At 41.4% G+C, this 27,986-nt stretch overlaps 1 protein-coding gene across 3 annotated transcripts in view; it reads left to right on the top strand.

Annotated features, from left to right (window-relative positions):
* The window catches only part of PRICKLE2 (prickle planar cell polarity protein 2), a 280,528-nt gene that overhangs the window by 179,761 nt on the left and 72,781 nt on the right, over nucleotides 1–27,986 (top strand). The window contains exon 1 of one of the 3 annotated variants that reach the window (XM_073569768.1): nucleotides 12,020–12,635. The exons of 1 other annotated variant lie outside the window; for it this stretch is intronic. The gene's annotated coding sequence lies outside the window, so the exon portion shown is untranslated. Of the gene's footprint in view, nucleotides 1–12,019; nucleotides 12,636–27,986 lie in introns of those variants that run through there. One more of the 3 variants, XM_073569767.1, reaches the window with a different exon arrangement.

Here is a 27,986-nt window from a genome sequence, read left to right on the forward strand (position 1 = left end):
CAATGTGCTCTCTCTATATTTCTCCATTGACTTGCACAATTTGGTACAAATCAAAGGTCCTGCCAGGTCTTTCAGTCTCATCTATCTCCACTTTCCTGATAACAAGATCTGCTGCTGATAAAATTATCTGATAAGAGTCTGCCTCTGCAAACATACATCTCATTACACAGGAGACTCTGAGCTTAAGGTTTCTATGGCCGGCAGAGCTGCTTTCTAGGTTGCATATTTTGCTTAGGCTGCATTGAATTGTCCTGTTAGTGGTGGTTTGATATTTGAAGGGTTAACATATTTAGTTGGTGCGTCATGCAACAGACTTTCCTGTGTGGTGCAAAAGATATCAGTTATTTGTCTTGTCCAGGTTGTGCAATCACCATGTGAAACAGAAGATCACAGCTGGAGAGCAAGATGTGGTGGGAACCAGACTGGGGTGATATCTTTCCGAGGAGGATGAAATTCTGAGTCCACCACACACATTAGATGCCTGTCAGCCCAGTGATGATTTGGCCTATCGTCTGGCCTCCAGCCATAGCGGCCATCTCTCCCATACACAGGAGCGCTTGTTCAGCTGATAGCTGTCGCCAGACATGTCTGATGGCAGCTTGTTTCCAAGAGACAATATGATCTACATTCTGAAGTTGGACATGCTAGATCGATATTTCCCTGATAATAAATTGTCCTGGGCTCCCATACAGTTTTGACTGTCGTCCGAACCCGTCTATGTTGGCGGTCGTCAGCCAACATTAGTCTCATGTGTACGGGGGATTTACTTTATAAGTTCTGGAACATCTTCCATTTAACATTGCCATCTCTTTTGGGACCACTAAAGAAGTCTTGTCAATCATCCAGATGAGTTCATTTTCCTGGTGTCCCATAATCCTACTGCATCTCGACTTTTATTTTATATGTGTCACTGCTTCCCAGTCACAGGAACCATTGAAAACAGGGACGTTACTGAAACCGATGAGTATTCTTTAGATGCCCAACACAAGAACATAACAAGATCTCATGGTATCTGGGTAAGAGAAGGAACTTGGCCAAGGCCAAAGCACCAGTGGCTCCGATCTTGTAGCCATTGGTGATCGTTTAAGTCCAAAGACCTTCTAAATCCAAAGTTCCAAGTTAAAGATATTATCTCACCAAGGCAACACATTTTTAAATTTGATTTCCACCAATTTGGATTTTCTCAACCCCAACAACCGGCTATAATTGATGATACGAAGATTGGTGACCATTTAAATGAATATCCATGTAACATGTGGACATGCCAGGTCTTCCTGAGTAGGATCAACTTTCCTCACACGTTTCAGGGGGGCAGTTGCAAGTAGACAAGTCCCAATCAATGATGTCCTCAAGGAGCTTATGGATTGAGGCTTTCATCCGAAAACACCCCTTCAGGTATACTTGCCAACTTTTTGGGTGGTTGTCTGTGAGTATGTTCAATACACCACCAGAAATGTTTACTTCTCCTTTTGAGACTGCTCTCTTATTTCGGAAATATTCCAAAAACTTTTGCTTCTGGGAAGTTTCTAGGGGGCATAGCTGGCAACTGGAGAGAGAGATATACCCGGGAGGCTTTCCCTATTACAGGAGCTCTACACATCGGATCCATGTAGCTGGTATCAATTCCCACATCAAGGAAAGAGATTTCAGCAATGTCCATGATGTCCTTGTATCCTCAGCATAGCTTACTCTGTTGGTATTTATGACTCCTTAGGAGGACATGTAGTAAATAGCACTCGTCCTTTCCATAATCTCATGCTTATTGCTGCTCCCCTGACCAAAAACAGCAGGTGGTGATATATAGTATGTTTGTCCTTAGCGTCACCATGGGGGTCCCAAGAAAAAACATCAAGGAGACATTAGTGAGGGAGATTGCTCCATGATGATTTCAACCAAACTTAGATGTTGTTAGGAGGATCTGGGGTGATAATTATTGACCAAAAACTACAACTAGCAATTTTCTTGCACTCTTGTGTGTAAAATAGCCCTAGCCCTGCTGTACATGGCGGGACACAAAGCAGCAAGGGACCCTCAGGTCACCTAAATCTGGTCATGGACCTTAAAGGTTTTGCTAGTTTCAGTGGAATTCAAGATCAAACACATTGGGTAAAACCTACGGAGTTGTTTGTGTTTCCTGGAGATAAGTGGAACCAGAGCTGTTGGGCAGTCACTTATCCCTTTTTCGTGTTGCAATTGCATATATATATGAAGTCAACTATGTATGTTCCTAGGGGAATTGAAGAAGGTTAACTGGAAAACTTGGTCTCGTAGCTGTTTACTAACCAGTCCAACAACTGTCCGCTATCTCATGACTTCAACCATTTTAAAGTTCACATATGACATTTTTATAGCTTTTTATTTTCTGCAGTCAAAATACTGTGAAGCTATTTTCTGCAGTTTAGACATATGACTTGTCTACAGAACATGTTAATAAAGTTAGTTCTAATCACCAAAAACACTGCACAATTTTTTTTTTTGCAGTTTCTCATTATTTTTTTCTAAAAATTTTTTTAAACTTTTATTAAATTTTCAAAGCACAAATACAAGTGTCACTACCATCATAATTTCAGGCGTGTCAAGAGTGACTCCATTAAAGGTATCACAATGCATATAGCATTAAACAGTAGGCATAGCCAAAATTCGTACTTACAGTTACATTAAAAATAACATCAAAGCGTAAAGAAGAAATCAGATTATAAGAGAGAAAAAGGGAGAGAATAAAGAAAATAGAGGAAGAAACAAGAGGGAGGTGGGGAAGTACCAACAAAGGGGACAGTGAACTCTATCCAGAGGCACCGGAACTGTCAAATCAGTTGTCTCCGATGAGATCGCGATATTGATTGGTGGATTTAAATTCCATCCAGTGGTACCATGATTTGTATAAATTTCCCATACGAGTTGCTTATTGTTGAGGTTAATTCCTCCATCCGCATTATCTCATTCATTTTAGCAAACCATAGGGAGATTGTTGGGATGGTGTCTTTTTTCCACTACAAAGGAATGCGCGCTCTAGTAGATGCAATTGTGTCTCAACATAGAATTTTTGTAGGTTTTAAGAGGGATGTCGCTGTGATGGAGAAGGACGAGAGCCGGATTTAGGTCTGTGATCAGACTTGTGATTTTACCTATCACTAGTTCAACTTTTTTTTCCCAGAAAGGGGAAAGAAGCTTACAAGACCAGCAAATATGCATCTCCCCACATCTCCAGCACATAGGATTGGCATCAAGGACTATCTCATGCAGGCGGGTTGGGACTCTAGACCATCGCGATAATAGTTTGTAACTGCCCTCATGGGAGCGCGAACAAATAGACGATTTGTGTGTTAAATTCCGTTTCCACTGATCCTTCGTCAGAGTTTGGCCTAAATCACTCTCCCATTGAGTTTGGAAATGTGTTTTGGGTTGATCCATGGGATCGATCAGTAGAGAGTAGGAGAAGGACATGGTGTGCCTCATGGGTTCTGTTTTCGTGCACTCTTCTTCGAACGTATTTTTGTCATTTTTTTGTAGATGGAAGAGAGTGGAAGAAATGAGATAGCTGACCGGCTCTCCAGAAACCCAAGGAGGAGGGGGCGGAAAGAGTCTACAGACATTACAGAAGGGGATCACTGCTGATTCTTTTTGTGAGCTAAAGCGTTTTCTTGCCTGATTTTTTTAATAAAATGTTTTACCTTAAAAAAAAAAAAATATATTTTTTTTTGCAATCCCCTGCAGTAATGTCTGTAAACTCTCTTGCTTCCTCCCCTGCCCAGGAGCCGTGGTATGATCAGACCATGTCCCTGTACGGTCAGACACAGCCATTACACAGCACACAGCAGGGACACATTTATAAGATTATCTCGGCACAGGAACATTTTTTTTTTTTTAAACGCATCCTATTGTAGAAAATATTATTATTCTAAGATCTATTGATTAAAACCAACTTTGTTTGTGGGACAACCCCTTTAAAGGTTAAGTATTTGGTACCGAAATTTCTGCATCATGTCTGCGTCTCTTGACAGGCAAAATGCAGCTGCAAAAACGAGTGTTTCTGCTGCATTTTTTACTTGCGTTTTTGGTGCAGATTTTCCCCACGCATTAGTATTGGTGAAACCTGCAGCAAAAAAAAAAAGTTGAAAGAATTGACATGCTGCAGATTTATATCTGCAAGTCACAAGTATGCAACGTGTGCGTGAGACTTCAGGTTTCTCATCCACTGCAGACATGCAAGGGACAAATTAATAGTCGGAAAATATAACGCAAATCTACATCAGCCATGAGCGTTCATTTTCTGGTACACGGGTTGGCTGACCTAAACCTCCTAATAAATTGGGTTACTCCAGTGCACAAAAATATGAGTCGTTCCAAAAATGCTAAGATGTTTTCTTAAATTGCTTCCTACAATCCCAAAATATGGGTTCTGTACCTCTGGAATCGGGCTCTGCTTAGCCTCATGTTAAATGGTACGGAGGTGCGCATGCTCAACCTCCGCTTCATTCATTGTCTATAGGACTACCAGAGTGCAGCACCCTGCAGCGGTCAGTTGACGGACGTCCGTCAACTGATTACGGTACATCTTTTTATGCGGCCTATAGATAAGGGCATGTGCTGCTGATTTTGCGCTCATTTGGGGCAGAAGCCTCCTTTACTTGTAGACCTGCTGTAAAACGAACAACTAGTTTTGCAAAGCACAAAAGCTACGTCAGGCAGCTATTAAATGTGATTGGGTGTGTGCGCTAATGTCTTCAAAGGTGTGACAAGCTTGTAAAAGTTATCTTATGCCTAGGGAGTGTGTAAAATTTCACTCAAACCTACACACCCATATTCCATTGAACTTAATTAAGGTTGATGATTTCTTATCTCATCGACTTTTTATGTGTTTATTATGTTTGGGCAGAACTGTTACTGATCTACTTTACAGTGTGTGTATATATATATATATATATATATGTATATAGTGTATATACCGTCTCCGTCAATGGTAATTTACACACATAATACATCTGCGCAGAGAATCAATCCTACACACCGGTCGTCATGCCCCCCCCCCCCCGCTGTGATAGTCATCCGCTCGAAACTTTATTGAACCAGATGAATTATTTAGCGCTGTTGCGTTACCGAAGCCTCGAATTCTCGACGCTGCGGACAAGAAGCAGAAACAGAAGGTCATGGATTTCATAACACCAGAATACATAATGTCGTAGATCTACCCTGTCTTGCGTCGACACGTTTCGTGGTTTACCATACAATCGTATGGAAAATTTCCAACTTACCCAAAGGCAACGAATGGAAACAAAGTTGGTTTTTTTCCCATATTTTTTTTTTTTTTCCCTATTAGTCAGTAACAGAAGTTTTCTGTTTGTAGGCTGTTTCTATCATAAGAATGACCTAATGTTTAAATAAGGTTTTATGTTCCATGTATTTTCTTTAAACATTTGGTGATGTGTTTTTTTTTTCATATCACGATTTTTATAACAAAAAGTAATCTTGCAAAATTCATTTCTTTTGATATCACGATTTTTATAAAAAAAAAAAACAAAAACAAAATTGGTACTCTTGCAATATTTACTCTTTTGGTTTAAATCGTTTTCAGCAGTTTCCTTATCATCAGAGGCAGGGTTACAATTTTGTGATTATTTTATTTATTTATTTTTTTTTAAAGGGAAGCTATCATCCGAACCATGACCTATTGTTTAAATCTTTTTCTTGTGTGTGTGTTACGTGTATTTTAAGAAAAAAGTGTTGGCTGTGTTTTTTTTTTTTTTATATAGTTTCTGTCCTCTTCAGGAAGAATTTTCAGCAGGGCTTCTTATCATTAAAGGCAGGATTACAATGACAGGTAACACCGCAATGCACAGCTGATGGCACAGGATCCACCGATCACAATAGGTGATGTCACAACCAGGGATGTAATTGTAGTGGGTGCAGGCGGTGCAGCTACACTCTGGCCCTGGAACTTTTTTTTATTTTTTAATGTCTTTCGGCTCCATCTCGAGCCATAGCGACTTGATGAATGAATGCTCTGTAGGAAGATCGATCTTGTGCAAACCTAGATAGGTCCACCAGGGTCTTCTCCAACGCTATCTTGATGGCTGGTCTTCCTCTTCGCCTTGTTCCTTCTGTTCTTCCGACCATTATGTCCTTCTCCAGTGATTTCTCTGTCTGTATGATCCTGGAGCCAAGAGGTGTCCAAAACGTCCTTTTGGCCCATATGAGAAGGCCAGTACTATTAAGGATCCATGACAGTTGGGGGATCTCTTGAAGATTTTGCATTTGGGCCAATGAACTTCAAGTTACGTCACTGATCAAAGCAGATCCTCATCCTCATTGCACACGCTCATTAGATGCGCCCATTCAAAAGATCAGAGTCGGTTCTTTGTGGCTAATCTACATGTGTTGTTTTCTGAAACCAGAAGTTAGAGACGAAATAAGTCACTAATAGCCAGTGTGAAAATGGCAAGATTTCTAATTTTTATTTTTTTTAATACAGATTGTGACATGAAAATTAAAGTGGCAAAAATTACATGTAACACAAAAAGTTTATTTAAACAATAGGTCATTTTTTTATGATATTTTCCCTTTAAATTAGCCACATTCACTTTCCTAGTCTTTTGCTATTTTTCTTAATTAAGTCCGTTCTCAATCCAAACTGGGGGTCTTCCTAGAACAGGAACCCCAATAGAAAAATAAAACTTGGTTAACTTTTCCCCTCTAAAAAAGTGATCTGTAATTTCCAGCTGTTAACCTCCTACGCTCATCATGCTCTTACAGCCTCAAGCTATCAGGAACTGCTGGGAGTTGTAGTTTCTTGACAGCGCGAGAGCCACCAGTTGCAAATACCTGCCCCATAAGGTCATGTACATCAGATAGGTGTAGCGACTTGCAAATTTGCCTGGAAGTGCGTTGTGGGCGTGTCTATTCGGTCCAGGTGTACTGACACACCCCTAATGCACTTCCAGGCTAATTTGCATGTGACTTAGAAGCTTGATTTCTCAGAGCTAGCACATCAGACTGCTACAAGACAGGTATTATGGTTACTGTTGTCTAGGGCCTATACCAAAAGAGCTTGCATTTTAGTAGTAAAATCGTCCCTTTAACAGAGCTTCTATATGTAGAACCTAAGATAAAAACAAAATGAGCAAATACCCTATAGTAAGCAAAAAAATAGTAATAGTACATGTAAATGACATAGGGTACTTAGTTAACATTCTTTTGATTAAAAAAAAATGTAAAAGCCATCCCACCACGACAAGGTGACCCCAATCGGGACAGTACCTATCTCTGCTTGTTAAATGGTCACCGTGTGATCGCACACCTATCCATTGCACATACACCAACATGTGCTCCAGCTCAATTTTTTTTTAGGTTTTAGAGCTGCCAAAGGTGACACATGAGAGATATGGTGATATTTTTGCTTCTCTGACTTTGGAGAGGAAGGAAGTCAAGAACATTACAAAGAAAGTATCAGTGGTAAATATGTCAGATTGCAGAAATTCTAGTGAGTAGCTTCTGGGCAAGTCATAAAATGATCACTAGGGGGTATTCTTAATTTGACCACTTGGGGCAGTATTTCTGCTAATTAAATTGGGCCTCGAGCATCCACTAGGGGCAGCGCTTCTGTCGGTGAAAGCCATTAGTGGCAATGTTTTTGCAATTTGAATTGTACTTAATGTGGCCACTAGGGGCAGTTGTTTCACTTGCGTAAACTATTTTTTATTTTTTTATCGTTCTGCTGAGAACCCAGAATGCTTGCTGTGAGGTTTATTGCACAGTGTGCAGTATAATAACTGCTTTTGATTATGGTATATTAAAAATTCAGGTTTGGCAGCATTCCTCTTAAACTTAAGCCAAGACAAACCGCCATTAGATGAGACCTTGCCTCAAAACAGCTGGCGTACCACTAGGAATTCCCATTGTCCTTCATACCCTCGGTCACATTTCTGAAAATGAGAACCGCCGAACAACAAAAGTAGGTCATTGGCACATATGGGTGACCCCGATTAGATGAAGGGTCTAATATTTTTTGGAACTTTTATATTCCCTGATTTAAAAAAAATCTCCAGCCGTACACGGGAAGTCTGTAGCCAAAAATCTAGTATTAGGCAAACGTCATGGCTTCCCATCTGTTCCATGTTATGTTTTATCCCATGAACCTCCATTATTAGTGCAAGACCATAGACGCTTTTATTGCCGTACCATCCACCCTTAGGTTATAGTGGTCATATCAATACTATGATGACCACCTTTGCCCATAATTCACAAAAATTAGTTTAAGGGACTGTCCATATCTAAAAAAAAGAAAGAAAAAGTATTTTTGTTGATAGATTCTATTCTTTTTGTTACCGAGACCACAGTGATCAACTCTGCAAAACAACCAGGCAACATACTCTGCAGCGCCTCCAGAGGGGAAATTAAATATTGCATGTTGACTCATACTGAGTCCTCCAAAAATAGAGACACTTGTAGATGATTTATTTTCCCCGTGACTATTAGATAAGGGGGATAAATAATAGACCCCTTCCATTAAAAGGGTTTTCACAATACCCCACTTTATTATCTGCCCATACGATAAGGGCAAGGACGGACATATCATTGGTGCAACCTGTGCAGCCGCACGGGGGTCCAAGAGGTAAGGGGGTCACATCCAGCTCCAAAGCAGGTGGAATTGTGCATTATGATGAACTTTTGGACTGCAAAGTGTCAATTTATTGTTCTTGCACAGGAGCCCCTTTTCTGTCAGGGTACGGGGATAGCTTTCTGATTGTTGGGACCCACATTGATCAGAAGTACAAGACTCTGGAAGCCTCGTCTTGAATGGAGCCTAGGGGGTGTACAATGTTCAACCTCCGCTCCATTCATTGTCTATGGGACTGCCGGAGAAAGCCGAGGACAGTGATCTCTTTTCATTGTCAGTGGGACTGTTGGAGAAAGCTGGAGAGGTCGAGCTTGCACACCTCTGCTCCATTCGAGGCCAGGCTCTGCAGAGCCACATTTTCTGGATCACTGGAGCTCCCAGTGGTTGAAGCCCCAGCAATCAGTCAGGTGTCCCCTATGCTGTGTTTAGGGATTAACTTAATATTTTGGGAACAACCCTTCAATTAGATCTCAGGGACAGCGGAGAGAACCCCTGTTACAAGTTGACCCTACGCAGAAAATTTCTCCGGACCAGAACCTCTGATTTGGGGAAAACCTCTTTAAGGCCTCATTCAGACGTCTGGTTTTTCTCACATTATTTTGATCAGAGTGTGGTCGGAGTGTCATCAGTTTTCCTCGTACGTGGAGTAAAAAAAAAAAAAAATTCTCCCTTTTCTCATGTGTGATAGTCCGTGAAAATCAGACTGTTATTCACTGTCCTATTAAGGGAATAGAAGAATCCAGGATATCTATAAACAGAAAGATAGTGAGGAAACACTTAGCTAACCTAAATGAATTCAAGTCTCCAGGTCCAGATGAATTACACCCCAGAGTACTGAAGGAGATAGCAGAAGAAATTTTTGAACCCCTCTCCATAATCTTTGAAAATTCTTGGAGAACAGGAGAAGTGCCAGAAGACTGGAGAAGAGCAAATGTTGTTCCTATCTTCAAAAAGGGGAAGAAGGTGGACCCAGGCAACTATAGGCCGGTGAGTCTGACTTCTATACCAGGAAAGATCTTTGAACAAATTATTAAACAACATGTATGTCAATACCTGGATAAGAATGAAGTGATTAAACAGAGTCAGCATGGGTTTCTAACTAATAAGTCATGTCAGACTAACTTAATTTCCTTCTATGACGGTATCACTGATTGGGTGGATCAAGGAAATGCTGTAGATATAGTATATCTTGACTTCAGCAAAGCATTTGACAAAGTCTCTCATACAATCCTTATTGAAAAAATGACTAAGTATGGAATGGACAAGGCAACTGTTAGGTGGATTCATAACTGGCTTAGTGATCGGACCCAAAGAGTGGTCGTAAATGGCTGCACATCCAGTTGGAAGAATGTCTCAAGTGGGGTACCACAGGGCTCTGTCCTGGGCCCTGTATTGTTCAACATCTTTATCAACGATTTAGATGAAGGAATTGAGGGTAAACTGATTAAATTTGCTGATGACACAAAGCTAGGAGGGATAGCTAATACTAGAGAAGAGAGAGAGAGAATTCAAAAAGATTTAAATAAACTGGAGAAGTGGGCAGCAACTAACAGAATGGTTTTTAACAGGGAGAAATGCAAAGTACTACATCTGGGCAATAAAAATGAAAAAAGCATATATAGAATGGGAGGAATAGGGCTAAGTGACAGCACATGTGAAAAAGACTTGGGTATACTAATAGATCACAGACTGAATATGAGTCAACAGTGTGATGCAGCAGCAAAAAAGGCAAATGCAATTCTAGGATGTATTAACAGAAGCATACAGTCTAGATCACGTGAAGTCATTATTTCCCTCTACTCCTCTTTGGTCAGACCTCATCTGGAATATTGTGTCCAGTTTTGGGCACCACATTTTAAAAAAGACATCAACAAACTGGAGCAAGTTCAGAAAAGAGCGACCAGAATGGTGACCGGTCTGCAAACCCTGTCTTATGAGGAAAGGTTGCAGGATTTGGGAATGTTTAGTTTGCAAAAGAGAAGACTGAGAGGAGACTTAATAGCTGTCTACAAATATCTAAAGGGCTGTCACATTGTAGAAGGATCAACTTTATTCTCATTTGCACAAGGAAAGACTAGAAGCAATGGGATGAAACTGAATGGGAAGAGACACAGATTAGATATTAGAAAAAACTTTTTGACAGTTAGAGTGATCAATGAGTGGAACAGGCTGCCACGAGAAGTGGTGAGTTCTCCTTCAATGGAAGTCTTCAAACAGAGGCTGGACAGACATCTGACTGGGATGATTTAGCGAATCCTGCTTTGAGCAGGGGGTTGGACCAGATGGCCCAGGAGGTCCCTTCCAACTCTACGATTCTATGATTCTATGATTCTATGAAATGGCATCCAAGTGCTGTTTGATTTTTCCAAGGACCCATAAACTTGCATAGCCATTTTTAATCCAACCCTCAAATCAAAATAGGACATGTCTCCCTGATTTTTCTGTGGACTGCATGGTCCGAGAAAGATCACAGACATGTGAATGAAACAAGGATAGCATTCGTAGGCAGGGATTGAACAATCTGCATGAGCCCTAACTCAAAATGTCCTAGCAGGGTTGTGGGAAGGGTGCCACCCTTTTAAAGAGAACCTTTCACTATTTTTTTTTAGTTTAAGCCAAGTACGTCCTACAATTGCCACAGCTCCACTGATTCTGGAACAATTTTTCATTTCTTTCTGTGCCCCTCCGTTCCAAAGTTATGTCCCCTTTTAATAATAGTGCAAATTCCCCCCCCCCCATCAGTCAACTGGGCATGTACCACAGAACTTCATTGTGGGTGTGGCCATATTTTGATTGGTCAGTATCAGAGGCGAAAAAGTCAGCGCCCACCGAGAACTTAAAGAGACAGTTTGCACACCATTATTACCAGGGGGTATAACTTTGGAACGGAGGGGCGCAGAAGAAAAAGGAAAACTGTTCCAGAATCAGCGGAGCAGCGAGATTGAGAGGAGGTTCTCAGTATAGATAAAAAAAATAAATCAAATTATACGTCTTTTTTTGTAATCACTAGATCCAATTGTTTCCAATCCCATCTGTTAAAAATATCTAAAATAATAAAAATCTAAAGGACTTTTTAGGATCTTTTGTGTGTCCATGCGTCAACCCCTGTAATCTAAAGGCTGCCTCAAATAACCCACGTCCACTTAAGATAAAAAAGCAACATAAAACAGATGCTGGATACAAAGCGGTAACTTAATACGGAAAATGTGTTCGTGTTTGGTTGTCGACCAACTAGATCTGTTGGAAAACAAAAAAAAAAAAGGAGCGCAGCGTTTAATCGCTCTCCTCTTAATTATTGTATCGTCGCCAGATGTTCAGTAACAGGACTGCGCAGTTTCAATGGGTCGTGTTTGGGCTAAACACCCAGAGGGGTTATTGATCTGTTAGGGGAGGTGGGTTTCTATGTGAGTGGATGATGGGAGGCAGCCAGTGACCAGTGGAAGGGTCCCAGGGCAGACTGGGGTTTGCTGCTGCTGACATCACTGCATCATTAGCATTCAGCAGAGGCGAGCTCTGCAACAAGCCACACTCTGGCACAGGGAGAGGAGCTGGCAATCATTCTCCATAGGGCTGAGGGTTTCCTTTACAAGATCCTAGAGAGCAAATTGGACATAAAGGGTCACTTAAATAGAAGAAAAGGGAAACACTGAAAACCCCTTGTGTGCACTGGATCTTATCCTGCTGGAAAAGAAAAGATTTGGGAAGAAAAGGGGGGAGTTCTTAAAGACTCAGCCAGAAAGGGCAGGAACCCCACTTGTCCTGCTGCTGATGGCTTACACAGTAGACTTCTTCTCAGCCTGCAGCCTGCTGCTTGATGGGTGGCTCTGCTCTAAGGGGCTCTGACAAAGCCCCACTGCTCATTTCAGCTCAAGTGACTCCCAATGTCTTGTCAAGCTGAGCAGCAGAGCAGAAGGCTGGATGGGCATCATGTGTGAGTGAGGCTGGAGCAGCATGGAAGAGGAGAGCAGTCACTGAGGACTAGCAGGAGCTCTGCCTGGGATCTGGGCTCTGCTGCTGGTAGGTGGGCATCTTCTTATCTCCTGTCTGCAGACTTGGGTTTTGTTGTCTGTGACTGTCTTCTGTACACTTGACTGCAAAGTAGATGTGGCATGGGCATTAGATGTAGACCCATAGGGATACATGCAATACAGAATAATATACACTGCTATAGTATCTATCTATCTATCTATCTATCTATCTATCTATCTATCTATCTATCTATTATATATTCTCTATCTATTATCTATGTATTATCTATCTATAATCCATCTATCACATATGTAGCTATTGTCCAACCATCCATTGATCTATTTATCTAGTGCATATCTATTTCTATCCCCTACCCCATGACTATTTATCTAGCTATCTGGTGTAGCTCTATTGAGTTTACACAGTATCTATCAATCTATATATTATCTGTCTATATCTATTTACTATCTATTTATCTATTATCCTTATCTATTATCTCTCTATTATCTAGCTCCCCTTCTATCTATCTATCTATCTATCTATCTATCTATCTATCTATCTATCATCTATCTATCTCTCTTATCTATCTATCTATCTATCTATCTATCTACCTATTATATATTCTCTATCATCTATGTATTATCTATCTATAATCCATCTGTCACATACGTAGCTATCGTCCAACCATCCATTATCTATTTATCTAGTGCGTGTCTGTTTCTATCCCCTACCCCATGACTATTTATCTAGCTATCTGGTGTAGATCTATTGAGTTTACACAGTATCTATCAATGTTTCTATTATCTCTCTATTATCTATCTCACCATCTATCTATCTATCGCTCTAGCTCTAGTTGACTTAGCAGAGCTGAGTTTGTGAATTGGCACAGGACTGCAGGTAGCGCTACTAACTTATACTAATTTAGAATTAAACAACAAGATAGACAGGTGTAGATATTAGATAAATAGGATCTAGATATTAGAAGTGAGATTAATAGATATGCACTAGATAGATAGATTTGATGTAGATGGATATTAAGCAAAGCATAATAATAGATGATACATAGATGTTAGCTAAATATGAGATAGATATTTGTTAGCTGGGTAATATGTTCTTTTCAAGTATAAGATAAGTAGATAGAAGATATCTATAGGAGATGTAAGATCTAGATAGATATCCGCATGGAACAGAAATGTTGGGAGAATGAGAAGGATGCATTGATTGCATTTGGTGGTGCTCCATTATTTGCAGGGGGGATGTAGTTGATTTGCTCGGGGCGTTGGACTGTGACCTTCTCCACATAGAGATTCATCTTTTTTAGCTTTTGTTTGGAGCCCGGCGTCCTGCCCCGTCCTCAGGACCCACTTTGCCTTTTTTTCTCTATGGGACAGAATAATGACAAGATAATTCTTCACAGCAGATGCCCTCCTTCTCCGCAGAGCCAGCTCCAGTTTAGCATATTCCATTTGTTTCGTGTCCATTTGACTTGGGGGCTCAGGCGTCCAGACGTCATTGTGCCTCATTCATCATTTCTTTATCAATTTATATGCTTCCTCTCATTTATAATTGAGGGGCTTTCTTTTTATTCCCAGTGGGAGGACACCGTAACCGATAAAGTTGCTAAGGTCTATTTCAGCAAGAAGAGTCTTACATTACCATAGTTATTGATTTAATCATTGATTTGCCCTCATCTGTAACATAGAGATGTAGCAGAGCTGAATGCGTTTTCTTCTTTACAGCTGCGTCATTTGTGCATCATGGTAACTAAACATATGTTACCTGCAGTCCTATGTAAAACGATAGATAACACAGTGGCATTTTATGCCTGATTACAAACTCGGCTCTGTAGATTACTTGGCATTACTCTCTACTGCATCCTACGAGCTAAACACTGCTGGATCTGTCAAAACAGGGGTGTTAGTAGTTATAGAAAATACCTGGGGCACCATTAGACAATGGCAGAGGTGGAGGAGGAAGATATAATTGAATGTAGTTATTCCTGGCAAAATACCCAGGGCGCTGATGCCAGGAGCTGGCAGTGCCACTAACCCATTCAGCAGAGCTCTTCTTTACAAAGTCAGCTCAGCTATATCTGTGGGTGCAGTCTCTTTTTTTTTTTTTTTTTTCTGTATAGGTGTCATTGCTACAGTGTTTGCCTCCTAGTAACAGAGTAAACTGAGCTTAATCGTATCCCATTTGTTTGTACAGATGGGTCGGTATTAAATGTCTTGACACTATAGACACTAGTCAAAACTTCATCCTAGTTAGCAATTGTGACTCACTTTTGACACTCAAGACCCAATCCCTAATGTTCATGAAGTGGGGTCTGAAGGTTGGGCAGATTCTGGAGATTTCTGAAAATTTTGCAGATAGTGGACAGTAGGTTGGAGAAATTCTGCAGAGGTCTGCATGTTTGGCAGATTTTGTAGGCTGTTTTCAGGTTGAGTTACGGTAAGTAGTTTATATAGGAAGTCTGTAGGTTGGGAAGATCGTGTAGGGATCTGTAGGTTGGGAAGATTGTGTTGGGGTCTCTTGGTTGAGCAGATTGTTTAGGGGTTTGTAGGTTGGGCAAATAGGGTAGGCTTTTGTGTCGGGGTTTGTAGGTTAAGCAGATTGTGTAGGGATCTGTAGGTTGGGAGGACATTGTTGGGTTCTCTAGGTTGGGCAGATAGTTTAGGGGTCTGTAGGTTGGGAAGATTGTGTAGGGATCTGTAGGTTGGGAAGATTGTGTCAGGGTCTGTAGGTTGGGAGGATTGTGTCGGGGTCTCTACGTTGAGCAGATTGTTTAGGGGTTTGTAGGTTGGGTAGATAGGGTAGGCTTCTGTGTCGGGGTTTGTAGGTTAGGCAGATTGTGTAGGGATCTGTAAGTTGGGAGGACGTTGTTAGGTTCTCTAGGTTGGGCAGATAGTGTAGGGGTCTGTAGGTTGGGCAGATTGTTTAGGGGTTTGTAGGTTGGGTAGATAGTGTAAAGCTTCTGTTTTGGGGTATGTAGGTTGGGTAGGTAATGTAGAGATCTGTTGGTTGAGCAATTTGTTGTGGGGTCTGTAGGTTGGGCAGATTGTGTTGGAGTCTGTAGGTTGGAAGGATTGTACCGGGGACTCTAGGTTGAGCAGATTGTTTAGGGGTTTGTAGGTTGGGCAAATAGTGTAGGTGTCTGTGTCGGTTTTTGTAGGTTGAAAAGGTAATGTAAGGATATCTTGGTTGAGCAAATTGTGTCAGGCTCTGTAGGTTGGGCAGATTCTGTAGAGGTATCTATATTGTGTAGTGGCTCTCTAGGTTGGGCAGATTTTGGAGGAGTCTGTAGATTTTGTATTTTCTATAGGGGTTTGTAGCTTGGGCAGATTTTGGCAGGGTGTGTTGCTTTTTAGTTTATGTAGGGGGGGTCATGTAGGTTGGGAAGATTTTTGAGGAGTCTATAGGTTAAGCAAATTCTGGAGCGGTTTGTAGGTTTTGTATTTTCTGTTGTGGTTTGTAGCTTGGACAAATTCTGTGGGGCATTTCCAGAATGGGCAGGTTTTGGAGGGGTGTGTTGCTTGTTTAGTTTATGTAGGGGTCTATAGGTTGAAAGATTCTTGAAGAGTCTATAGGTTTTGCAGACTGTGGAGGGGTCTGTAGTTTGGGCACATTCTGGAGAGGTATGTAGGACGGGTGGTAGAGAGACAAATCCTGCTCATAAAGGATGTAAGTTTTAATTATTGGTCCATTTCACATTTGTAGCTTTGACAAAAAAAAAAAGTCCAAAAATGAAATGAATCCCTTGTAGATGAAGCCCAGGAGGAGTTGATTTAGAAGTGGTACATTACATAAGGAAATGTATCCCATGTGTTCCGAACATTTCAAGGAAAACAATGAAAGGAAACCATTTCATCCAGTATGTGAATAATTACACGGACCAATTTTCTGATCAAAAGATAACCTGTAAACCCGATGCCATGTCCATATTAACGTTACTCCAGGAACTCCTGCTGAGAATCTCAGACATGCAGCGCAAATCATTTCATGCCCTCCTGTCTGTTCCAAATCACTGGAAATATACGATATCCCGTAAAATAGGCATTTCACTTTCCCCCTTTCTATACTGTAACTCCTCGTAGTTTTTGCTTAGTTTAAAATCGTAGTATTGTGCAAAAAAAAAAAAGCCCATATAATCCACCATCGTCTGGAATATTTTTGGAGGATTGTTTTTGTTCCCCTCCCTTTTCTTTGATTATGTTCGCATGCTTGGCATATGCAGATAGTTTTGTAAATTTATTGTTGTCTTTCTGTCTTTGTTTGTTTTATATTTTATGTATTGTTTTGTATTATTTTATTTCTAGTGGTCTTGCTTTGGGCTATTTGGTACTGCCCCTCCTATCTTTACCCTTCCCATATGTTTGCCTTGGGGTATTTAACTGCTTAAATCCCCCACTAGATCTAATAGAGAGCTGACTCACTCATTATAGATCATTCTTTTTACAAAGTTTCACTCCTTCTACTTTTTTTTTGTTGTTAAACAGTTTGTTTTTTTTTATTTACATTTTTAACATTGTATTAAGCGGACTTATTTTTTTAAAATATTTTTTACATATATACTTTGTTTTTTTACCGCCTCCATGGGAAATTATTCATGAGACCCAATTCTATTAACATAATTATTCATAAACCCGTAAGTGATGTCTAAAAAGACGTACGGTAATTAATTGTGGTGACAATGTGTTATCTGGTAGACGTCATATCTTTATGTCCTTCCATCCATTCTTTACTAAGGGAACACGTGCAACGGGGGAAAGAATTAATTCCTCGTTAACAGCTGGAATGTAACAAGAACCAAAACAATGACCTTTCTAATTAGGCAATTAAAAGTCTCCAGCTGGTCACCCCCCATTTATGCTTTGGCTTTAGTAGCGCTATATCGACTCGATAGTCCCAGGGTGATGTAAATCTTGGGGAAAAAAAAAGACAAATGATGAATAATACACCCGGGCCCATCTGTGTTGGGTTACACTGAATCTATTTGATGTATATTGTACCATCTTCTTTCTTCAGGGTCCACTCCTAAACCAACAAAGTGTTTTTTTTGAGGACGTACGAATCCCGTATAAATATTGCATTGGTTTCATATCCCCCTTCCCCCCAGCGTAGGGTAACAGCCTTAACCAGTAAGCCAACGTATGGAATCGAAGGCTTCGTATAGGATGAGGTTTAACTAGCTGGTTACACACAGTTTCATGGCTTCCTTCATTGCTGATTACATGGGATTCCTGTAAACAACCTTTTTATTGGAGTCTCCATAAAAGAGTTATAAAGGATTTATGGATATCCGATGCAAATGTTGTTTTATTGGCCGCCTGGGTTTGTGCTGACGAGCCATTGAAAGGCTAAAAAGGGAAGTTGTTGACCAAACTGGGGAGATCAATCCATCTGATGATGTCTCATTCAACCTCTTGTGTGACCGTAGTGCCTACCAAAATGGTGAGAGTACCCCAATGTATCTTGCCGATTTTGGGAAGGAATAATTCCGCTTTGTACATAAAACCAATAACAGTAATACTGTGCGCCATTATATATGATATAATATGTATTACTCTGAAGCAATAGATGTAGCACAGCTCCTTCCCCAGAGAGGAGGAGATGCGGACAGAACCTAATCGGTGTGCTTTCATGCCTTAGCAATACAACAGAGCGGCCATCTGCTATAAAATGCTTATATAAGGAGATGACTCTGCTGACCACGTCCTTGAATAATAATGAGATGACTCTGCTGATCAGGTCCTCTAATGTTAATGAGATGACTCTGCTGATCAGGTCCTCTTATGATAATGACATGACTCTGCTGACCACGTCCTTGAATAATCATGAGATGACTCTGCTGATAAGGTCCTCTAATGATAATGAGATGACTCTGCTGATCAGGTCCTCTAATGATAATGAGATGACTCTGCTGATAAGGTCCTATAATGATAATGACATGACTCTGCTGACCACGTCCTTGAATAATCATGAGATGACTCTGCTGATCAGGTCCTCTAATGATAATGAGATGACTCTGCTGATCAGGTCCTCTAATGATAATGAGATGACTCTGCTGATAAGGTCCTATAATGATAATGACATGACTCTGCTGACCACATCCTTGAATAATAATGAGATGACTCTGCTGATAAGGTCCTCTAATGATAATGAGATGACTCTGCTGATCAGGTCCTCTAATGATAATGAGATGACTCTGCTGATAAGGTCCTATAATGATAATGACATGACTCTGCTGACCACGTCCTTGAATAATCATGAGATGACTCTGCTGATCAGGTCCTCTAATGATAATGAGATGAGTCTGCTGATCAGGTCCTCTAATGATAATGAGATGACTCTGCTGATAAGGTCCTCTAATGATAATGAGATGACTCTGCTGATCAGGTCCTCTAATGATAATGACATGACTCTGCTGATAAGGTCCTATAATGATAATGACATGACTCTGCTGACCACATCCTTGAATAATAATGAGATGACTCTGCTGATCAGGTCCTCTAATGATAATGAGATGACTCTGCTGATCAGGTCCTCTAATGATAATGAGATGACTCTGCTGATAAGGTCCTATAATGATAATGACATGACTCTGCTGACCACGTCCTTGAATAATCATGAGATGACTCTGCTGATCAGGTCCTCTAATGATAATGAGATGACTCTGCTGATCAGGTCCTCTTATGATAATGACATGACTCTGCTGACCACGTCCTTGAATAATCATGAGATGACTCTGCTGATCAGGTCCTCTAATGATAATGAGATGACTCTGCTGATCAGGTCCTCTAATGATAATGAGATGAGTCTGCTGATCAGGTCCTCTAATGATAATGAGATGACTCTGCTGATAAGGTCCTCTAATGATAATGACATGACTCTGCTGACCACGTCCTTGAATAATCATGAGATGACTCTGCTGATCAGGTCCTCTAATGATAATGAGATGACTCTGCTGATAAGGTCCTCTAATGATAATGAGATGACTCTGCTGATCAGGTCCTCTAATGATAATGAGATGACTCTGCTGATAAGGTCCTATAATGATAATGACATGACTCTGCTGACCACATCCTTGAATAATAATGAGATGACTCTGCTGATCAGGTCCTCTAATGATAATGAGATGACTCTGCTGATCAGGTCCTCTAATGATAATGAGATGACTCTGCTGATAAGGTCCTATAATGATAATGACATGACTCTGCTGACCACGTCCTTGAATAATCATGAGATGACTCTGCTGATCAGGTCCTCTAATGATAATGAGATGACTCTGCTGATCAGGTCCTCTTATGATAATGACATGACTCTGCTGACCACGTCCTTGAATAATCATGAGATGACTCTGCTGATCAGGTCCTCTAATGATAATGAGATGACTCTGCTGATCAGGTCCTCTAATGATAATGAGATGAGTCTGCTGATCAGGTCCTCTAATGATAATGAGATGACTCTGCTGATAAGGTCCTATAATGATAATGACATGACTCTGCTGACCACATCCTTGAATAATAATGAGATGACTCTGCTGATCAGGTCCTCTAATGATAATGAGATGACTCTGCTGATCAGGTCCTCTAATGATAATGAGATGACTCTGCTGATAAGGTCCTATAATGATAATGACATGACTCTGCTGACCACGTCCTTGAATAATCATGAGATGACTCTGCTGATCAGGTCCTCTAATGATAATGAGATGACTCTGCTGATCAGGTCCTCTTATGATAATGACATGACTCTGCTGACCACGTCCTTGAATAATCATGAGATGACTCTGCTGATCAGGTCCTCTAATGATAATGAGATGACTCTGCTGATCAGGTCCTCTAATGATAATGAGATGAGTCTGCTGATCAGGTCCTCTAATGATAATGAGATGACTCTGCTGATAAGGTCCTCTAATGATAATGACATGACTCTGCTGACCACGTCCTTGAATAATCATGAGATGATTCTGCTGATCAGGTCCTCTAATGATAATGAGATGACTCTGCTGATAAGGTCCTCTAATGATAATGAGATGACTCTGCTGATCAGGTCCTCTAATGATAATGAGATGACTCTGCTGATAAGGTCCTATAATGATAATGACATGACTCTGCTGACCACATCCTTGAATAATAATGAGATGACTCTGCTGATCAGGTCCTCTAATGATAATGAGATGACTCTGCTGATCAGGTCCTCTAATGATAATGAGATGACTCTGCTGATAAGGTCCTCTAATGATAATGACATGACTCTGCTGACCACGTCCTTGAATAATCATGAGATGACTCTGCTGATCAGGTCCTCTAATGATAATGAGATGACTCTGCTGATCAGGTCCTCTTATGATAATGACATGACTCTGCTGACCACGTCCTTGAATAATCATGAGATGACTCTGCTGATCAGGTCCTCTAATGATAATGAGATGACTCTGCTGATCAGGTCCTCTAATGATAATGAGATGAGTCTGCTGATCAGGTCCTCTAATGATAATGAGATGACTCTGCTGATAAGGTCCTCTAATGATAATGACATGACTCTGCTGACCACGTCCTTGAATAATCATGAGATGACTCTGCTGATCAGGTCCTCTAATGATAATGAGATGACTCTGCTGACCAGGTCCTCTTATGATAATGAGATGACTCTGTTGATAAGGTCCTCTAATGATAATGACATGACTCTGCTGACCACGTCCTTGAATAATCATGAGATGACTCTGTTGATTATGTCCTCTAATGATAATGACATGACTCTGATGATAAGGTCCTCTAATGATAATGACATGACTCTGCTGACCACGTCCTTGAATAATCATGAGATGACTCTGCTGATCATGTCCTCTAATGATAATGACATGACTCTGCTGATCAGGTCCTCTAATGATAATGACATGACTGCTGATCACATCCTCTAATGATAATGAGATGACTCTGCTGATCACATTTTCTCTTGATAATAGGATGACTCTGCTGGCTGCATCCTCTAATGATAATGACATGACTCTGCCGGCTACATCCTGCTTTAACAATGAGACTACTCTGTAGATTCTGTACTGTACTACACAGCAAAGCTGACAAGTGAGCTGCAGGAAGCAGGGAGTGTCATCTTAATTTGTGAACTCCCATTACCCGGTGTGTAAACTGCAATATAAAGTCCTACTTTCTGAGATGTCCATGTTACATAATTGGGTCAGCATTCCTTCATAAATCAACCATCGGTGATGCACGTGTGATAAAATCGTGATTCCATGTGTATAAAGGAGATGACGCAGGTTGAAGACATTGTTCTGGATTACGGTATTATTTATTTGCGTCATAGTTGGAATCATCTCCTCTTTATTCTTCTTTAGTTATTCTTAACCTTTACTTCTATATAACCGATCGATGAGACTACAATGTGCAGTTTTCTCTATAAATGTTTACAATGCGGCTATTGTCGTGGCACTGACTCATGCAAATCAGAAGAACTTACTGATATATAGCGCCCACAGTTATTCCTACATAAAATCTGGGTCAGATGCACTGGAGCCAGCATTGGATTTGATTTCTATTTTTCTGTAGCCCAAAATGCGTCGGGAAATTTTGACTTTTTGCAAAGTTTTGTTCCAAGATACAGTATTATAGAGGTAAAAAAAAAAAGCAGAAAAGAAGAAATGTTCTTGGTACAGACTGTGCTGGAATCCATGGCAACTGATCAGTGTTCTGGGTTGATAAATCTACTGCCAATGCCTTTTACGATGATATTAAAGGGATGGAAAGTAAAACAAGTTATGTATTGTTTTCATTTTTTTATGGCCTTTGTGGATTTTCAGGTTCAAAGGGGGAAGAATTCTGTAAGTCAGACATTGCATGGCCTTGTGAATGGCTAAAGCCGCCCATACAGCTTCAATAGCTGACGGATAATTGATTATTCACCCAACAGGTGTTCCTCCCCACGACCCCAATGATGTTTTCAATGGGGAAAGGGGAGTAAGACTGTCAGACACCTCTGGCATCAGATTGAGTATTGAAATTCAGCATGTTGTATTCTCCATTCCTCCGGCATCATTTGTATGGGGACAGTCGACGTGTTTTGGTTTTTCCTTCACTCCAGCTCCGTTATGCTATACATCTATGATAGATTTTGTACAGGGCACGGCATAGCTGGCTAGTGGTGTTTGCTCCTTCTCAATGCCCACAGTACTATATTTCACAGCCAAGCTCAGGTAGTGGCCCCTTGGAATACAGTTTGGGCCATTACTGGCCGTGTAATACCATTGACTTTTCCATGGCCTCAGACCCCTTCATTGGCTTCTATGCTGCAGTGCCGCCACCCCACAGAAGGGGCACCAAATTTTTCTCGGTCTGCCCCCTTAAATTTGTTTCCAGTGATTCTTATAGTAACCACTTTTCTCTGGCTTCTGAGAATAGACTTTTCTTGTGAACAGGGCGTTTCAGTTGAATTTGTAGAAGTTTTCTAGTATTAGAAAAAATGTCTACTTTCTTCCAGAAACAGCGCCACACTTGTCAATAGGTAGCAATTGGTATTGTATCTTCATTGAAGAAAATCAGGATGAGCTGCAATACCATTAACAACCTGTGGCCAGAGGTGGCACTGGTTTGTAACGTGACAAAGAAAGTCATTTTTTTTTTTTTTTTTTTTTTTTTTTTAAGATTGCACCTAAAGCCAGACCACATGGTTGCAACAAGGCAATAGGCCGCACATTAAATCAATGCAAGCGATCACTCCGGGGTCATGAACATAGTTAGTGACCACCTTGCCATACAGGTCCACACTGGGGTGAAGAGTCCTCTGATGAGGGGCGCAGTCGGTGGATATGAGGCTTCTGCCATGATTATGTGTTAAACTAGATGGTGGCCCGATTCTAACGCATCGGATATTCTACAATATGAGGCAAATCTAATGCTGTAGATAAGCCCCCAATGTAACCTGAAAGATAAGAAAAAAGAGATTATACTCACCCCGGCGTTCGGTCCGGTCCTATGGGTGTCTCCGTCCCGTCATGCGCCTCCCATCTTCATACGATGACGTCCTCCTCCTTGCTTCTCCCTCGGCTTCTGCGCAGGCGTACTTTATCTGCCCTATTGAGGGCAGAGCAGAGTACTGCAGTGCGCAGGCGCCAGAGCTCTCTGACCTTTCCTGGCGCCTGCGCACTGCAGTACTTTACTCTGCCCTCAACAGGGCAGATAAAGTACACCTGCGCAAGAGCCAAGGGAGAAGCAAGGAGGAGGACATCATCGTGTGAAGATGGGAGGCGCCGGACCGGACTGCAACACCCACCGCCCCCCCAGGTGTTTTTTTTTTATCTTTCAGGTTTCATCAGGGGCTTATCTACAGCATTACAGAATGCTGTAGATAAGCTCCTGATGGCGGTGACCTCAGCTTATGGGGCAAAAATGGGGTGACAGATTCCCTTTAAGACCCGCGGCAACCGTCGGGAGATCAGCGGCTAGCGTGCGTCGTTCGAGTTCCACGCCAACTCGCGGCCGGACTGCGCCAGTCGCTGATTGGTCGTGCCCGGCCGGGCGCGACCAATCTGCGACACGGGATTTCCGTTACAAACAGACCGAATTAGACGATTATATAGTAGATTGTTTCACCTGTTAAGTGGGAAAAGCTTGGTTATATTTCAGGAACAAGACTGAGAAGTGATCACAGCTCCTCCTGCTCCCAGCACTGACATTACCCTGTACCAGATCCTGACACGTAACGCCGCTCTGTGCTCATCTATGAGTGATGATCATGCGGGTGGTCCCAAAGAGGATTTCCACCCAAATGTAATGGTCTGACTTGACTTTTATCCAAAGTCATATTGCAAGGCTTGTTAAAGGGTCGGTGGTGACTTGTAATATCGCTGCTTCCAACAGGTGGCGCTATAGAGATCAAGTCATCTTCCTCTCTGAAGAGGCAATGTGCATATTGACAGATGTTTGTCACTTTCTATGTTCGGTCGTTGGTACAAAAGAGAGAAAACTGATTTCACTTCCAATTTGGTAGAATAGTAAAGGTTTATACGCTGATAGATAGACAATTATGATAATATTTTTGTATTAGAAAACTGATTCTATCTGCAGTTCTCCTAGGCCAAAAAAAGGTTAAAAAAAAAAGCTGTACACAATAGTGATGAGCGATTACGTGTTATCCGAGCATCTTGGGCGTGCTCGGATAAGATATTCGAGTCCCTGCTGCTGCATATTTTGGAAATCCCTGCATGTGTTGGGGCTGTCTACCACCGTAAAATATGCAGCAGCAGGGACTAGAATACCTTATCCGAGCACGCCCAAGATACTCTGATAACACCCACCCGAGCATGCTCGTATAACATTATCTATCTATCTATCTATCTATCTATCTATCTATCTATCTATCTATCTATCTATCTATCTATCTCAAGGTACGGACTGGGGCTGAAATTCAGCACTGGCATTTGAAATCTCACAGGCCCATGCTGTCCCCATCCCCAAGCACCAGATGGGATATATTACTAATATTACCCTGCATGAAGGAAAGCAAGATTTACTACAAGACCAATATTTCTAATGATACCTCCGTCACAACTCTTAGGCTAAGTTCACACATATCGGAACTCTCGCGGAAATTATCGCGAGAATTCCGAAATTCCATTCCGCGGGAAAATTGCATTTTAAACTCCCGCGATTTTCCCGCGGAAAAACTAGCGTTTTCCAAACGATCTGTAGCATCGCTTGGAGAACTGATTGACAGGTTGGTCACACTCGTCAAACATAGTGTTTGACAAGTGTGACCAACTTTTTACTACTGAGGCCGCCTATGCAGCATCAGTAGTAAAAGATAAAATGTAAAAAAAAATAAAAAATAGTGTTATTCTTACCTTCCGACGTCCCGCGCATCCGTTCCCAGTAATCCTTTGCGAAAATGCCCGCGATGATGTACGTTCTCGCGGGATCGCGACGTCTCGCGAATGACCGCGAGACTTCGCGATCCCGCAAGAACGGACGCCATCGCGGGCATTTTCGCAAAGGATTACTGGGAACGAGAGCATGAAGAGAGGCGGGAAGGCTGCGCGGGACGCCGGAAGGTGAGAATAACAATATTTTTTTAAATTCTATTTTTTACAGGGATATGGTACCCAAAGCCCAGAGGACAGTCTTCTCTCCTCCGGACCGTGGGTACCATCCGCAAATGTTCTGCTTACTTTTCGCATGGTGGGCACAGCCACATGCGGGAAGTAAGCGGAACAATGCATTCCTATGGGTGCGGGATCGCCGCGATTCCGCAAAATTAATGAGCATGCTGCGGTTTTTACCGCAAAGCGATTCCGCCGCGGTAAAAACCGCAGCATTAGCACAGCATTGCGGAATCCCATAGGAATGCATGGGATGCTTATTTTTCGCGTTTTCGCGGCAAAATCACGAGGTTAAAACCACCGCGGAAACGCGAAAAAAATGCAACGTGTGAACTCAGCCTTACAGTATAGGTATCTTGAGAACACCGATTCTGTTAACAACGTAGCAGACAAGGCGACCCACAACCAGACAGGCCCTTCTGGCATTTGCCAGAATTATCTATATATCTATCAATCTATCTATCTTTCTCTCTATCTCCATAATACTGCATTGATATTCTTGGCATTCATTGCCTCCAGCTTCCAATAATCTTCAGTCCTCCCCTCCTGCGGCCACAGAGATCTCTTTACCCAGTAATGTCCTCAACGTAGAATTTTCTTTTCTCCTAAACAAAGAGGAAGATTTCACTCGGAAAGATAAATAAGTCGGTGATGTGGCAATTCTCCAGAGCTGTGTGTATTGTGCGGCATAAAGCTGATGGCGGGGCATCCACAAGGGACTTCTATGAAGAGAGCAAGGTTTTGCTAATCCATGCTTGCCCGACGCCAAACCAGATGAGCACAAGCTAAAGATATGTGAACATGGATGTATCTACAAATCCTTCCAAAGGAAAGGAAGAAGCCCATTGTTTTCATTGGTAGAAATCTCTTGGAGGGTAAGTTATTTGTGTCACAATAGTAGATTGTTTGCCAGATTTTCAGGATCTGCTGACAACGCAGGAGTAGTTGCTTCCTGTACCCTTTAGGCTTTTGAGCTGGACATCTTACCCAACCGGATATATCAGACGTTTGGGAGCTGCTGGCCACCTGATATCTATAGGTAATGGCCAAAGAAAATCATCCTATACTTTGCAGTGAAGCCTGTGGCTCACTGGTAGAGTTGCTGTCTGCCATGCTACAGATTGTGAGTTTGAATCCTGGTGAAGCAAAAAACTCAATTATTAATTGACAATCTATTAGCCGGCTTTTGTACTTTGCAGAATACTGATTGCGAAGTGACACAGCAGCAACAATCCTGCAGCATTGCTTGGTGCTATAATAACTAGTCTGTCTCAAATTATTCAGGTTTTAGCACTAGATTAAAGTTAAATGATCAGAGAAGACTTATTACCAAACTGACACAATCTCTACATGATCTATGTATTATGGCGTAATATATAGATTATTTTGGCAGTCCATCCCTTTTATTAGCGTATGTTATTATTTTATACGTCTCATCATTTCCACGTATAAAGTTTTACATGTTTAATGTTTAAGACACATTAAAAGTGATGAAGACTTCTTGGCTCCTCCATAAAATGCGTAACTTGTAAATTGAATTATGACTCTGCTAATGATACCGAAGAAGAATCGTATGCTAGTCACGTCCTATGTCTAGAGCAAAGAGCAACATAGTAGCAAGGTCTACCAGAAAATATATGGACAATGGTAAGGATCATTCTAAGATGAAAACATGATGTATATGATGCACAGTGTAGTTTTTTCCAGTCTGAACATATGTGGTCTTTGGGGTTAGTTTAAGTTCCTTTAAATAACTTGGAGCAACTTTAATTCTCAAACTTCTGTCTACTTTAGTCTTGTGTTCTGACGGCCATACCAAGTGCTATTTGCCAAATATCCATCTAAAACAGGGGTGGGGAACCTCAGGCCCCAGGGCCATTTACGGCCCTCGATGACCTTTTATCAGGCCCCCGGGTATATTCTCAGGGACCGCATTCTTGGGCAGGGAGCTGTATTTTGATTGCCGCAATCTCATTAATTTCTTCTTGCTCTGTTAGCACACACGCAGTGTTCACTACTGAACACTGAAGGGCATGCAATGGAAGATTACGTCCTGACACCAGTGCCAGAATCAGGATGTACTATGTGGGCAGAGTCTGTACGGCCCCCGAAGGATGGTATAAATACCCAAATGGCCCTTGGCAGAAAAAAGATTCCCCACCCCTGAACTAAAAGAATTCAGGCCCAACTGACCTGTGTGTGGATGTTTATGTGCTGGAGACAATTTAAAGTTTTTTTGTTTTTTTTGTTTTTTTTTTTTGTCGTCATTGGTAAATCCGAATAGACGGA

Source organism: Dendrobates tinctorius, unplaced genomic scaffold (assembly GCF_039654945.1).
Source record: "Dendrobates tinctorius isolate UK_male_01 unplaced genomic scaffold, ASM3965494v1 ptg000027l, whole genome shotgun sequence".
Lineage (NCBI taxonomy): Eukaryota > Metazoa > Chordata > Amphibia > Anura > Dendrobatidae > Dendrobates > Dendrobates tinctorius.